The 16,135-nt window shown below is 44.1% G+C and overlaps 1 protein-coding gene across 2 annotated transcripts in view; it reads left to right on the top strand.

Annotated features, from left to right (window-relative positions):
* LOC119390852 (organic cation transporter protein) overlaps nucleotides 1–16,135 on the top strand; it is a 104,184-nt gene that overhangs the window by 8,128 nt on the left and 79,921 nt on the right. The window contains exon 1 of one of the 2 annotated variants that reach the window (XM_037658567.2): nucleotides 9,576–9,625. The exons of the other annotated variant lie outside the window; for it this stretch is intronic. The gene's annotated coding sequence lies outside the window, so the exon portion shown is untranslated. Of the gene's footprint in view, nucleotides 1–9,575; nucleotides 9,626–16,135 lie in introns of those variants that run through there. 2 annotated transcript variants of the gene reach the window in all.

Raw genomic sequence — 16,135 nt, 5'->3', positions numbered from 1 at the left:
ATGATTTCATGGTTGTATTGAAGCCTCGATATAACTTAAACTTGACAGAAAACAGAAAAAGTGAGTAAACAAAACAAGCAACGAGTTTACTGTAGTGCCCGCTACTGTCAAAGGGCCGATGCTTCAATGAGTGCAGAAGAATGTGTCGCACATGTTGTGTGTATACAAGGAGTCGCCAGTGAGCACGGGCATATTAAAATCCAACAGCTGTTGGGCGCTAAAGACCATAAAGATAAGATTTCTGACACGCTACAGGAGGTCAGTAGTGCGAAGAAAAATGCGTGCAGGTCCACGGACATCATAACTTCGCTTAGGAAATCACTAAGGCTCCGTGTCAGATAAAGCTCTTAAAAGACGACAACCCCATTTAGATAACCTTGCCTAACACTGCTTTCTTCCTGGTGGTTGTTTTATTTATTTATTTATTTATTTATTTATTTATTTATTTATTTATTTATTTATTTATTTATTTATTTTTATTTGGTTATTTATTTATTGGTCGCCTTCTGATTTTCACATGACAATTGGGCATGTCTTGTTGGCGGTGACTTCGCTGAGTACGTTGAAAGATGCATGACAGGAGAGGGGCACGTCTTGAACAGGAATGGGAATCGAGTCCTTCGCTGGTAGAACGAAGATTTCACATAAGTTATAATGCGAGATGCATGGGGCTTTATAGACTTTCGGCGGCTATGACGGTATACACACCCTTGAAAACCACAACTTCTTATCGCTACCTTGGTGTTAACCTGTGTACTAAATTATAGAAACTTAGGTTACTTGAAGAGAACCTTCTGTATTGCCCCCCTGTCACTAAAACTGTTGCTTTACACTACTCACGTTTGGTCCCCGCTAGAATGCGCCTTATCTGTCTGGCACCCACATAAATCTACATTAATACAGGGTATTGAGGCACTGAGAAATCGCTCGGCTAGCTTTATTTGATATCACTGTAATCGCAATGCCATTGTCACGAACATGAAAGCTGCTCTTAATCGTCCTTCCCGAAAAACGCGTAGAAGAATATCACGCATTTGTCTTCCTCACAAAATGTACTACCACCGCCCCGCTCTTCGGTCTTTGTTTGTACGCCCAGTTCCATTTTGCTCACGCCGACTTGGTCATCACCATAAGGTTAACATACCATAATTCTCAACTACTGCAGGCTCGCAATCATTTGTTCCCAGAATATCACGGGATTGGCATCACTTACCTGCCTTCATAACTGACATAAGTGATCCAACTGCATTTAAAAATGTCCTGTCAAGCCTACTGTAGCAATACATGTCTGTTTCTTCAATGTCATTTAGTTTCCTTAACATTTGTTATTTCCTTCACTAGATATTTGCTAATTTGCTTTACTAGATGTTTACCCGAAGGTCGCGGGGTCGAATCCCGGCTGCTGCGGCTGCATTTCAGATGGATGGAAGCGAAAATGTTTGAGGCCCATGTACTTAGATTTAGGTGCACATTAAAGAACCCCAAATGATCAAAATTTCCAGATCCCTTCACTACGGCGTCCCTCATAATCATATCATGGTTTTCGGACGTTAAACCCCAACAATTATATCTAATATATATTACTAGATGGTTGTAGTTATTCTGCATATTGCTTCCCTTTTACTGTTAATACCGATGTTAAAGCATTTTTTTTTGCTGTGTATACCCCCGCCTCCCCTCTTCAATGCATTTTTACATGGAGGGTACTACATATAAATAAATAAATAAATAAATAATTAATTAATTAATTAAAAAAATAAATAAAGTGTGATGCGTAGGCGTGGTGAACATTTTACGAAATGGTGAGTAAGAGAAAAATGAAGTGGGATAAGAGATGTCGGCGTTTATTGAGGTGAAAGCCTTAGATTGCTCATCAAACGCAAAAATTGACCGTCGTGCGTCCCGCTGCGTCGGGGACGAGTGATGCAAAAAATCAACATCACGCGATGACGTCACAGATCGCGAAAATTTGTGCCGTTATGATGACATCACTGTGCCATCACGCCACGTTACGCCACATAATGACGCCATCACATGACATCATAGCTTGATCAAACGTGGTCCGATCTGGGAGGCAGTGCAAAATCACGTTAGCTGCAGAATGCTTTCGAAGTGTGGCGGTGCAGCATGAATACATCGACTGAGAACAAAAAGAAAATGGCCTTCGCCTTCGAGTCGTCTTAAGTGAATGCATAAGGGATGAGTTGTTACTTTCCTGAGCCATTCTCTGTAGATTCTCGGGCTGTTGAGCGGTTAGATTGTTATGGGTCCCAAGCTAACCATGCATCATAAAGCTTGGGCCGGATAAGTATTCAATATGCTGGAAGTTTGGAGGAGCGAGACTTAGATTGGGGGGGGGGGGGGGGTGTAATATACCACCTGAGTTACTTTGTTGTTAATGCTGGATATGTGAAGGTGGCCGCAGATGAAGCAGAATGACGGTGCAGATGAGCACCATCATTCGCTCATCTGCCGAGCCATTGCAGGCAGTGCAGGTGCACTCCCGCAATGACAACGCTAGCATTTTATTGCGATAGCAATTATATGGACAGTCTCGGCTAATTTTTGCCGTCGCCGTCGCCGCCGTCATGCTGCGTATATGTATAAGTATGTATATATACATCAATATCCTAAAGAAAAATAAATCAGAAAAATGCTTCCGAAGCGCGGAATCGAACCAGCGACCTCTGAATTCGCAGCGTGGTTACTCTAGCGTGGTGCGCTAAGCACTACTCCATAAAGCGTTCATCCCTCAGGTAGCTAACGGCGAGCGTTATATACACACCCTTTACCATTTGCAGTCCTCCGAGACGGAGGCGCTTATAAGCGTTTCTTCATTACCAGCGAGATGGCGTTAGGAGCGCGACGGGCGTAAACTTTAGACGGGCGCACTTAAAGGCGTCGGCCAGCTCTCTCGCTTCTTCTTGCACAAGGAGAACCTTGCCCTTGCGCTGTCTGCTCGCGCGGGCGCTCGAACAAGCTACCGCAATGTTCATGATTCTCAGCAGATGGAGCTACGTGGTAGCTTTCACTAAGGTCCCTATATTTAAAGATAGAGGGGCTTTAGCTTTCACTGCGCGTCGCATACGTGTAGCTAAAAGCGTTTCATATGTCGTGCACGTAACGTACGTGTACTTTTCACGTTTGCGTATGAGAAGTCCCTACGCACGTCAAATTAAAACTGTCTAGTAGCTGCCGGGTAGTGATGGACGCACGGTAGTTGCAGCGCGTCCATCACGGGCCGCTTTTCTTGCTATCGCATTCATTGCTTCGCCCTTGCGGCTAAACTGTGACTTTTTTTATTGTTATTTTATTTACAAATACTGCTGTCTCAGTTATTGAGACATAGCAGGAGTGGACACAAATGTTCAACACAATGAAAAAATACAATTTAACAAAATACATTATTACGCAACTCCTTTTTCAAATTGCTGAGCATCGAGTCTGCGCAGAGATCCATCAAGCTCATTCCATGGATGCACGGTCCGCCGAAAAGAGGAAAACTGAAAACAATTAAAGCGACACTAAAGAGCAAAACGATTTTTCTCATATTAGTAAAGTACTCTTTCACAATCCGAAAAACACCACGCTTGCTGCGAGGAGGCGCTTAGTAAGCGAGAAAACGCGCAAAAAGAAAATGTGGGTGGCGACGCCAACTTCAAGTTTCCGCACCATTTGCCGCGACGTCACGACGGCGACTACTAGGGACTACGTAGTTCTTAATTGGTAAAAATGAAGTACATTGTCCTCTGAGGGGGCCATTACACATAACATACCAAGTTTGGTGTAATTTGGTTGAATCAATGGCACCGAAATACGATAAATACACTTTGAAATCAGTGACTTTTGGATATGAATTGATGATGGATATATTCCGCCGTTTTCATTGCGGAAATAATTTATTTTTCTCGCCGAAATTGCTCCTAAATTAAGCGGAGCTAATTGTAGGCTATCCAACTATTTTGGCAATATGGCCGGCTAGCAACAGCATCATTGCTCACACCACTATCGATAGTATTGTCGCGTGGTTGTGACGGTGACGAATGCTGCAACAAGACTGGGGAATACTCAGCTCTTTATTTGGGCGAACTTGTGCCGAGAAATTGAAAACTTAAAATACTAGCGATACACTCTGCACACTGAAAGCGGCGAGAACAGTCGTTGGCCGTCAAGTACTCTGACCATCGGTGGAACGCGTCGTCTTTTATACATTAGTCATCGAACCTTTCAGTGTTATCACTGGTGCTCACGTAAGCTCTTGAATGAACTTTACTATTCGTGTCCGGTGCGTTATCTTAAAGGGGTCATGAACCACTTTTCCAAGTAATGATCTAATGACCTCAGTATAGGAGTTTACTGCCTCCCGAATCGATTGCCGCAAAAATTTCTCGAATCCGTCAAGAATGAGTGGAGTTACGGTGGTTACGCTATCAGCGCTTTCTCTCTTTTCTCGTGCCGACGAGCGCACTGGAAGCTAGACAGGGAGCGATGGCACGAGGTAAAGAAGTTACGTCAGCGCGCGTCATGAAACGCGATCGCTCTCCCGCTGTGATTCGCATGCGCGAGTGCGGCTACCGTGTAAAGTTAGCAGACTGAGGAGTGCGGCGCGGGCAAGTGGCGGCATCCCGTGGCAAGAAGCGCATCTTATCCGGCTATCGGCCAGTAAGCATGCTATATCTCTTGCGATGTAAACTGGCAGATCCGCGACGTCAACGTGCAGACGCCCCGCCCACCGACGAGAGTGAGAACCGGCCTCTGTTTGAAAAGAGGGCGCCTGAGGAAACGGCAACTTCGCGCTCCGCTTGTGGCCTTTACGCGGCGCGCACGACTGTAATATTTGGCAGAGCAGTTCATAGTCGTGTCAGCTTTCCGCAGGATGTGTTTTTTCAACAAGCCCAAGGGGTGCTTCATGACCCCTTTAACAGAATGATCTCAAACAATCGTGAAGCTTTTTAAACATTACGGCGCGGTCAAACGCTGCTTTGTTGGTGAAGCCCGAATGCATCAAAACAAAGCAATAAACACGCATGGCAGTAATATCGCTAGTGATATTACCGATGGTACTACCAATTGCACTATCGATAGTTTGTTTACACTATCGATAATTCCAAGAAAACTGTTGATGCTATCGATAGTCAATTTACCGATAGTTCTGCATGACTAGTACGATGCTCTAGGCTGCCCTTGGAACGTCCGTATTGGATGTGACAACTAAAACTTCAGTGTACAAGAGTTTCCAGCTTTAGTAATAGTGTGAACAAATACTCAGAAGAGCTCGTAAGCTATATATTTTTAGTTTGTTTGGGCCTAACTTACATATGTCATGCGGTCCTGTACAAAGGATTGGCATCCAAAGACTACTTGAAGTATTGGCTGGTCGCCCGGATGTCTGGTTTTGTACGGCCGGATTTCCTCGTTTAAGGCCCGGATAACAGCTCTTCCTTTTGGCTCAAGGTCACTTGACATGTACATGTGAAGAAGCAAAAGAATACATAGGACACGTCCTTCTACACTGCAAAAATTATGCTGTTCCCCGTAAAAACTTCTTAGAAAAAATTAACAGATTGGATAGACGGCCGTTATCATTAGCAAAAGATTTGGGTCCATGGCCAACAGAAACCTTTCAAAACATTGCTGCACTCGCCCTAGTACAGTTTTTAGACGAGTCGGAAATATAAAAAAATACTGATTCACATTTGTAATTATCCTTCATGTTGAGATACTTCTGGTCACATGTTTCGCGTTGCCTCTTGTGATTCAAGACAGCTGTGTTGAAAGTGCGGGCAAGGACCCAGTGACTGTTGTGTGATCGCATTATACAAAGGACTGTGAGATGAACTCTTCGGCAAAGTGCGAACGTTTCTTGTGTGTGAACATTGTTGTCGACATGTGGACATTATGCATGACGTGAGAACATTCCTTTTAAAAGGTCATTGCCGTGAGTGAGTTTTACAATACTCTACTTTTATTTATAAGCTCGTGATGCAAATTAATAAGTAAGGGAAGAGGAGTAGCCGGAGCCATGTAAACGCGCCAACCACTCCTTATACACATTTAATTAAAAAAAAAGGTCGCCGATAGCGGGAGCTAAAAGCATTTCATACTTAAATGGCCTCGCCAGTTGCACGCCGTGACAACCTTCGGAGAGCGAAGCTGCTGCCCCTTTCATTCGGTCCCTTCAAGTCTGTTCATCCGTTTTGCCCAGTTGCTTGTAATTCATTTGCTCTTTTCTTTATTTAATGGAAAGCCAGGTCTTTAGGTCCACGCCACGGCTCTGGTCGGCGTGGGTTTCCCTAGACTCTCATCTCTTTCTGTTAAGCCTTTTTCTGTTGCCCCCAGTCTACCTTCCGCCATTTCCTGCGCAACAGCTCCCCTCTCATTCCACTGTTCGAATTGCCCGCCTTACTTAAGCTTCATCACGTGACCCTGTTTCCCTCTCCTCCTGACATCAGACCCCGCTCCCTTTTCCACCCCGATTACGTGACCTTTATAAAGGGGCCCTGCAACACTTCTTCAGCGCGTACTGAAACGCCGCCGATCACTAGTCGAGGCTCCGGAGAACATGCGAGCAGGAGTGAGAACAAATACTAGAAGCAGGTGCATGACACTGCAATGGGTTCATCTGTATCCGTCACTGTCGCGAAGCTTACACACTGGAATCTGTCGACAACCGTGCTCAGACTTCATTTGTTGCTCCACCAAAAATTTTTCTTTGATATCTGTATGACTGCTTTTTTTTCTTGCATCGTCGGGATTCCCTACCGCGATTCATGGAACTGCTCAATTTTATTGAGGACGCAATACAGTTAACTGTGCAAGAGGAATCAAATGGCGTCATTTCTTCCTTAGCGTCCTTGTGAAGCGGGAGGGTAACCGCCTGAAGTTCTATGTTTGCAGAAAGGACACACGTACCGTGCGTTTCCGAAGTATTAAATATGTGCATCCTTCCTGCCATAACCACTCAGTTGTGAAGACACTTCTGCAACGCGCCCAGCGGACTTGCTCCAAGGAACAAGCACACCAGAAAGATGTGGACATTGCGTCCGGCGGAAGCTATATATTTGCGGGTACTCGACTTCATTCTCGAACTCGATGCAGCCGCAACTGTTGCGCCCATCTGAACTAACACAAGAAAGCATGCATTGGTGCCTTGTGTCTGAGGCTTCAGAGAAGCATTCGCCCGGGTCCTGCGCTGCTATGACGTCAAAGTGTGAGACATCCCGACACGGAAGCTCAGGGGCAGTCTAACAAATGTCAAAGATAAGTCGGACAGAGAAGACTTTCCAGGAGTAGTCTACAGAATTCCTTGCACGGACTGCGAATATGTACGTACATACCGGTTAAACGCGCATGTTCTAAACAAGCGTCCGTGAATGTTTTAGTCACGTAATGATGAACAAGAAAATTGCTTTTGGTGCTCTGGCGGAGTATGTGGTGTCCAATGGCCACGAAATTAATTGGGATAACGCCTGCATCGTTCGCATTCAAAAATGCTGTGTTAGCCCGCCGTGATGACTGGCCCCTGTCGAAATAGCCAGTACAAGAGTTTCGAACTGAACTATTGTCGCACCGGAAATATATTAAGGTGTACTGACACAAAAAACTTACATCTTGTTTTTTCTGGTGCAATAACTAGCTAACAACCCTCTGACAACGGCTGGAAACTTCGTTTACTCAAGCGCGCGACCGTTTGCAGACGGTTATGTAGCGCCCAGTAGCAGTTTCGGTTATAGTGAGGCGAGACTCAGAATGGTTTTAACCTAAACATAGCTGGTTACGTGAGCACACAAAGCCGCGTTCATATCATCAAAGCGTTCACAACTCTTTTCAGCGAACGTCTTCTGGGTGCTGCTATAATCCGCTCCGGGATGTTGTACATATGCGTTACCCCCCAAAAATAAACTGTCCATGCAAGGACGTCTGATTTTGTACTGCCGTGCTAGTCCATAGAGGAGGTGCCCCCTCTTTCTGTTGAAAGGGTCTGCTAGGATAGAGCGCTCGCAAGGATTATGGCAGCCAACACAAACCGTGGTACAGGTGCTTGTTGGTTGTTTATATTAAAACCAAGTTGGTGTCAATGGCCTGCCGTGGGGCGTTTCGCGTGCAACCGCGCAACACGCACTTTAAAATTGATTTCAAATGTGTTCTTGGCTATATTAACCCTTTATATTTTCATATTGTTCATATTGTTAAGCACGCAACTAGAACGACGGGGACGGGACATGGAGTAACACACACACACACAAGCGTTTGTGTGTGGGTTACTCCCTGTCCCGTCCCCGTCGTTTCAGTTCCGCGCTTAACAATAGGAATATGTCGCACCAACAAGGCCAAAAATCCACCCTTGCTATGTTGATATTTTGCAGATGATGCGTGTGTGTGCACACGAATCTATCCCTCAAGTTACCTCAGCTTCGAATCTTTGTGCCAGTACTCCTTTAAGGCATCCTTGAACTTTTTGGGTGGTAGTGGCCTATTGGGCAGGCTGTAGCACTCCCGCTCCGCTCCTAACTTTGTTTGTTTGTTTGTTTTGCCTGGACTTCTGTCCGCTCTTCTTTCCATCCTTCTCCTTCCCATAGTGTAGGGTAGCAAACCGGATGCTATAATTCTGGTTGACCTACCTGCCTTTCCCTCTTTTTGTCTATCGCCGTTCCCGCCATTGCACTTAGAATCTTTGACCGTCCAACCTGCTGCGCGCACACTCAACAGAAATATCATATGTCTCCCCCCGCCCTCCGTACATGTGCGAGCGCACTCTGCCGTTTGCCATTATTGTGAACAGAGTATCCGTGCGGGAGATGAAACGTCTTTTTTTTTTGTGTCTTACCTTGGTCGGCGTTTAGTTTTATTTCACTATGTTTGCCCACGACCAGACCGGATTCCGTCAGACTCTTGAGTACTAAAAGGTCAGTTACGATTGTTAGCTGTCACGAACTGGGAATGATTAACTGGGAAGACTCAATCTATTATGGCAGGTTACGTGCGAGGTTTAGCTTGATTGTTTTAGAAAGTAAAAATTTATGGCTTACATTCAAAATGCTTTCGAAAAGTAGAAAAAAATGCGACCGACAAGGGACGAGCGGTCAAGTATCCGCTAGTGTACTTTACGAGTAAAAGAACGAAGTGTCAGTCCTATTCTCTTTGTTTGTTCCGTATAATATCTGAACATTTCTGCCGTTCATAGCGACGGTGTTATACACCGTGAAACCAACCCATTACGCACCGAGCAACGGAAACACAAGATAACCTTTGAAGTGCACCTTACTTTATCGGCCAAACTGCGTGCTCCCAAATGATGGATGTCTCAAGGAGCACTGCAAAGTAAAAACAAAAAACTACAAGATAGCGCAGTCTCAAACACGAGAGATATCGATTGGAAAAGAGTGCGCAATGCAGAGGTGTTATCTTCCAGGATCTTCACCAAGTGGTGTTTCTACTCAGTGCCGTGTGGCTGGCTGTTGGACGCAAGCAAGAAGCCACAAACCTTTCTCTTATCCGAGCTGGTGTGCAGAAGCACAGAGCTGTTGGAAATTGCCGTTTACGGTCAAGCTATACGCCCGTCATCTAATACTCGAATGTTTATTCCTATTCCTCGCAAGACTGCTTTGGAAAATATCCTGTGTCCGTGAGTTACGACCTCAATATTTCATTCTAAATGTGCCTGTGAAGTTATTAGGATAATATTTTAGAACAATCCATAAGCCAATGGCAGGTGGGAGTGTCCGATGGGAGAGATAAAGTGCGAAATGAAGAGTTTTTAGAAGCATTCAGGAAACAAGCTTTGCAAGGTGCTTATTTTCTTGCGTTTTTTTTTTGCGGCTGCAATTACATGCATGTTTACAAATTGCAGACAAAAGAATTTTACTACAAACAATGGTCAGTACCGTTATGATATATTTCACGCCGCAATTATGATAGCCCTTACTAGATAAGCTGCTCAACACTGTGTTCGTTAGGATGATACAGCCTTTTGCCCAATAGCTCTTATCGAAAAACAGCGGCCAAATCCGCGAGGCTTCAAACCCATAAAAACCCATAAAAACCCATAAAAACCCATAAAAAGATGACCGCTTTTTTTACCCTTCACGATTAGGCAACCCGCGTGTTTGTGTAAACATCGCTGAAAAATCTGCTTTTATACTCGAGCGCCGATATTACCATGTGTGTCTTGTGCAATTTACGGTGTATAGCAGTAGTTATTGTTCGTACTTATGAAGAAGAAATCGTAAAACATGTGCAGAATCCGAACCGAACATCTCGAATTGATTCTGTCTTAGAGGAGACGAAAATATGCTCAACTGGTGGGCGGGTGAGCAGTTCTTCAAGCGAATAAAGTTGTCGACTCCTATTACTTACAGGGATGAAGTCAAAGGCGAGACCAGCGCACATTGAGCGACGTTTTGCGCATTAAGGGTGCTCACGCCAGTGGTGCAGCCAGCAATTATTTTCGCGTGGGGGGGGGGGGGGGGGGGGGCGGTGGAATGTGTACATCTCTCTCTCTGTCTCTCTCTCTCTCTCTGTATATATATATATATATATATATATATATATATATATATACACACACTACATATTGTTCCCAGTAGACTGGAGTAGCCACCACTATTTTTTCTTTAATGATGTTCAATTAATTTGTGATAATTGCGTTGATAACTCGACAAGTGCTCACGTAATTATCAAAGTGTCAATGAGGGATATGCAGGCATGGTCAAACGACATCTAACTGTGCTATTTTCAACAACGTGCTAATGGCGTGCTCATTTTTTCCGGCTGATAAACAACGCCCGCGAAATATTAAAAATAACACGTGACTACGCTCCCATCCGCAAATAAAAAGCAGCGCCCTCAAATAAAACCCCAGTCACACTGTGAAGTTTAGTGTCATTTTGAGCGAGTGCACTCACGCCTCCAGAAAGACACTTTGGCAGCGCTCTGCTACACGAGAAAGGGAAGTGCACTTTGGAAATGATTGTAATAGCGATGGGCACTTAAGTAACACAACAGATATTTGTTATTTCAGGCAATGTTTCTTAAGTAATACTGTTTTACAGCTATAACCAGCCCTTAACATAAAATATACGTACAAACGCGGCGGCTGCGGCCATTGCACGGCCTGCGCGGGGCATGCCCCTGGCGGTCGGGGCTGTAAACTGCCCGAGAACGAGAATAGCAGAGTAGTTATTTTGTGTTATAGTAGGTTTTAATGCATAATAACGAGAACGATAGTTTAATAATGCTATGAACTCGACTTGGGATAATAACTTATTTATTCTCGAGCCAGGAACAGACCTCAGCCCTATATAGGCTTATAAGACGCGACGCTGCAGAGCTGTTCTGCTGCTGGAAATGAGGTGCACAATGTTCCGCCGCATGACTTGTGAAGTGCTCCTCTTCGTCACTTGTTTGCCGCTTCATCCCAAATAGCCGGTGATGAGATCGCAAAATGGTGTCTTCATGAGTTAGTGGGACAGTGTTGTACCACTTTTTAAGAGCACTCTGATCAGGCAGCGGGGCATATGTGTCCTAGTTTTTTTCAGTAGAGTACTGGCTTGATTTTGATATATTTGCTTTATACCACTCTTTTGTAGTTTATACCTATATACCACGGCCGGTTTTTATGTCAGCGTGTCAAAAATATAGGCGAACAAAAAAGGGTTAAGAATGACTTAAAATTAGCTTAAATGCTCGAAAAGTGCTTATTTGATTTGTGTCCACTTGGTTTGGGTTTGTGGTTATGGTGCTCGGCTGCTGAGCCGCCGGTCGCGGCATCAAATCCCGGCTGTGGCGGCCGCATTTTCGATGGAGGCGAAAAGGCCTAAGGCCCGTGTACTTAAATTTAGGTGCACGTTAAAGAACCCCAATTCGTCAACATTTCCGGAGCCCTCCACTACGGCGTCTCTCATATTCAAATCGTGGTTTTGGGACGTTAAGCCCCTAGAATTGTTAATATTATTATTATTATTATTATTATTATTATTATTATTATTATTGGTTTTGTGCTTGATCAAAATAAATGTTTTGTATTTCGTGCATCATCAGCGTAACACGTGACACTGGTTACAATTAGCGGAGCGGAAGTAAGTCGATTTGCCAATGTGGTACCTCTTGCTTTTATTTTTTTTTGCACTACATTATGATATCACAAGAAGGCCTACTTCACACTTCTTTCTTTTTAACGCGATAGCGGTAAAGAGTTCGTATCGCAGAAATTCCGCCGTCGGCGTCGGTGTCGGCGCCGTTGTTTGTGAGCGAAAAATGTTGGGTCCGAGTGAGAATCGAACCCAGGCCGTCTGCGTGGCAAGCAGGTGTTCTACCACACAGCCACGCCTCTGCTTGGAGGTCCACTGAAAGTAACTGTCATGCTTCCAAAAAATACGCGTCCTGTATACAGGTGTCACAGTACGAGATGTAATATCGCAGTAATATTGCGTGGTACAAGCGTACATTGCCATCGGGCGCCACACCATGTCAATATCATAACGACTTGGTGGTTTAAAGACAGCCACCCGTTACAAAAGGCACACACATTACTGCGCGTATTCCCTTAAGGCCACGTAGTGGGTGCATCGCAGCTTCGAAACAGGTTCTCGCGCATAATTGCTCCTGGTTTAAAGCATGCTACTCATTACATAAGGCACACACCTTAGTGCGCGCATTCTGTTAAACACTCGTATTGTTCGAAGTGCGCACTAGGGGCAGGATATCGCCATCGCGTTCAACTCTTAAATCAAAGCTTAAGCGTCCCCCATTTTTTTTTGTAGCTTCATACCACTAGAACTAACGGTAAACATATTCTTGCCCCATAGTTGCCACTTCATTTCTATTGACTGCGACAATCCGCAACTCCAATAGCCAATAACGTGCGAGAGACGAACTTAGAGTTAAAGGGACACTAAAGGCAAATAACAATTTATGTCAGAGTGAAAGCTCAATGTATGACAACGTCTAAAACGGCAGTATGAATAACAGCAGTGCCCTACTTACCGAGAAATTAAGCTAAATGTATCACACGATGAGCGACACGAGCGGGACATTTCAGAAATGATACCGATGACGTGAGAGAGTCCGACTATACAATTAATCACTCGTAATCAAACTAGCTGCAATAAAAAAAGAACCTTCCGTGCATCAAGAGACGCAGTAAAATGCTGCTTGTTCGTTTCTGTTTGATCCATGGAAAAAAGAACCTCTTCGACGTTGCCATGGGGAACGGCGCGCGGGTTCATAGGTTCCGTTTTCGCCGAACTGCGCTTCGCCCGGCGCCCTGCTTCGCTCGCGCGGTCGCGTCTCAGTGGGAGTTTCGGTAACGCGTACTGCCGCGTGTGTTTCGCGCGCTCGTGAAAGTCGCTATGACAGAAAGTTCGACAAAATGCCGCGCGGATGTGATGTTGCCGTATGCCCGAATGGCGCACGCCGCCAGTGCACGCCACCGCGCACTAAAGGCGGGCAACGTTGGGCACGGCAACAGTGACGTGAGAAAGACCGCTTTCAGGCGGGTGATTTGAAGTGCGCTAACGCGATGCGGACCACTAAAACGTGATTTTATTTCAATATAAGCATTTCCTTGGCACAAAAGTAGCACTACGAGGTTTCTGGACCGCTATTTCAACAGTCAACGTTGACTTAATATTTGCCTTTAGTGTCCCTTTAAGTCACCCAGAATAAATAAAGTTTTTTGTTTGTTTGTTTGTAAATTTTCATTGGCAAGAACTCGTACGCATTGGGAAGCATCCTCCAGTAATTATATATGCAACACCTGTACTGGCTGAAAATCCGTAACCGAAAGCTAGACAGCATCCGGATGACTTTTCTAAGCAGCCAAACAAAGGCATATTGAATCAATCATTTTTTTTATTTACTGCTTCAGGAAGTAGAGGGCATGGGAAGTAAAAGCTCTTGTGAGTTTGACTCGGCTTCCCAGCCGATTACACTTCAGCATGCAGTGACGGTATACAAAAAACTGGCGTACATAAGTATAAACAAACAGAGAAGCATACATTATTCTTGCACGTAGTCACCAATAAGAACCGACCAGGTACACGCCATTCAGCGGGAAAAAAAAAATAAATAAAACATCAAAGATAAGCTCAAAACTGATATTTTAGATATGAGCTCACGAAAAAAGCATGAAGGGCAGGCCTGCAACAAGAAATATCAAAATCATTTTGCGTTAAAAGATTTAAAACAGAGGGAAAAGTTATTCTTAGCATCTGGGCCCCGTAATTGGTGCACGGTGTTCTTGTTTCGTACTTTCTCACGAGCCGTAAGGGATACGAAGAAGAGTATTCGGCTAACTCTGCCAAATCTGCAAGCATTAGAATATCGTTCTTTATTTCATATTTATATCTAAGAACAAGGCGTAAGTTATAAGCATTAAAAACCGTTAGGATATCGGCAGCTTGGAAGAGCTGTGCATAAGGATGATCTCTGGCTAAGTTATAAATGATGCGTAAAGCTTTCTTTTGTAGGACGTAGAGTTTCTTCAATGCTGTGTGCCTGCCAGTGTATCACACAAGTTGGCAATAATTCACTTCAGACATAAACGCAGATTTGAAAAGCAACAATTTGATATTACTTGGAAGAACGCAGTTATTGCGGTATAAGAGACCAACAAAACGCGAGACTGCTAAACACACGTGGTTGACATGCACATCCCACAGCAACTTTTCCGTAAACCAAACACCAAGGGTATTAAATGCTGATACGATTTCTATGTTTTTGGAGCTTTAAGTCAATGATTCGCAAAATGATGCAGCTTTACCCTTAGGGCGGAAAATTATCGCTTTCGTTTTAGCTGCATTAATTTCTATTGCATTTAGTTTCGACCAGCCTTTTAGTGTGGCAAGCATTTCGTTAGCTTTACTTGTCAGTTCGTCGGGATTTTTACCGCTGAAAAATACACTGGTGTCATCCGCACATATAACATACAATGAGTTATCATGAATATTGACGATGTCGTTAATATATAACTTAAACAGGAAAGGCCCCAGTATACTTCCCTGCGGCACACCTGAGGTAATACCTAGCGTTTCTGATGAGTTCCCATTAACATTAACGTATTGACGTCGATGTGACAAATAAGAGTTCATGAGTTCAGCGGCACGTCCTTGAATCCCATAGCTTTCAAGTTTGGCAAGAAGTATTTCATGATGTAAACTGTCGAAGGCCTTCTTAAAGTCAATAAAAAGGGCTAATACTAGGCGTCTTTCTTCAAAGTTTCGAAGAATGAATTCTTTCTGTGCCAGCAACGCAGTTTCAGTCCACCTATTTTTTCTGAAACCGTGTTGGAATGGCGTCATAACGTTATGTTGCTCAATGAAACTGGATAGACGTATTAAAATGGCTTTTTCTAAGCCCTTGGAAAAAACAGGAAGTAGTGATATCGGCCTATAGTTAGCAACGTTATTCTTATCACCTTTCTTGAAGACCGGGGCGACCTTAGCGACGTGCACTTGAACAGGAAAGTGGACGTCGTAAGGCAAAGGTTAAAAATATGGGTCAGTGCGGCTGCAATGAGGTCGATAGAATGTTAACAGGCAATATCTGTAAGTCGTCTCCATCCAACGAAGTGCTGTTCTTTAGGCTACGAAATATGGTGGTAACTTCTTGGCTATCAACAGGAGAAAGAAAAACGCTGCCATGGCCACTCGGTAAAATAAATTTCAATGCGTCTATACTACCAATGGACTGGGAATGCGCAAGGAAAGAGTTATTGAAGGAATTAGCAAGCGAAGGACCGCCCGTTTCAGTTCCGTTGCAAATCATTTCATCAGGTATTTTACTTTCACATCATGAGCAATGATTCTTACAGCCCGTTTTTGAAGTCGTCTAGCCGGGTCCAGGTAAGTTGTGTACGTGCCGCCCCAAGACTCAATGCAATATGAGATGTGACAATGAATGAAAGCATAATAAAGTATTCGAAGAGTAGTGGCATTAAAATGTTGACGAGCCTCAGTAAGTGCATGACACCCTGAGGCTAATTTGGAACACACATTCTGAATGTGCATCTGCCAATGTAAGTTATCTATAGTGACACCAAGATATTCAATTGTGGTCACTTGCTCAATCACAGAATCGTTAATTTTTATGTGCATATCATTAGCATTAATGAATTTCAACCTAGACTGATGTGATG

This window comes from Rhipicephalus sanguineus, chromosome 1 (genome assembly GCF_013339695.2).
Source record: "Rhipicephalus sanguineus isolate Rsan-2018 chromosome 1, BIME_Rsan_1.4, whole genome shotgun sequence".
NCBI lineage: Eukaryota > Metazoa > Arthropoda > Arachnida > Ixodida > Ixodidae > Rhipicephalus > Rhipicephalus sanguineus.
The sequence above is the reverse complement of the archived record's forward strand: the minus strand, read 5'-3'. Positions and strand labels throughout refer to the sequence as shown.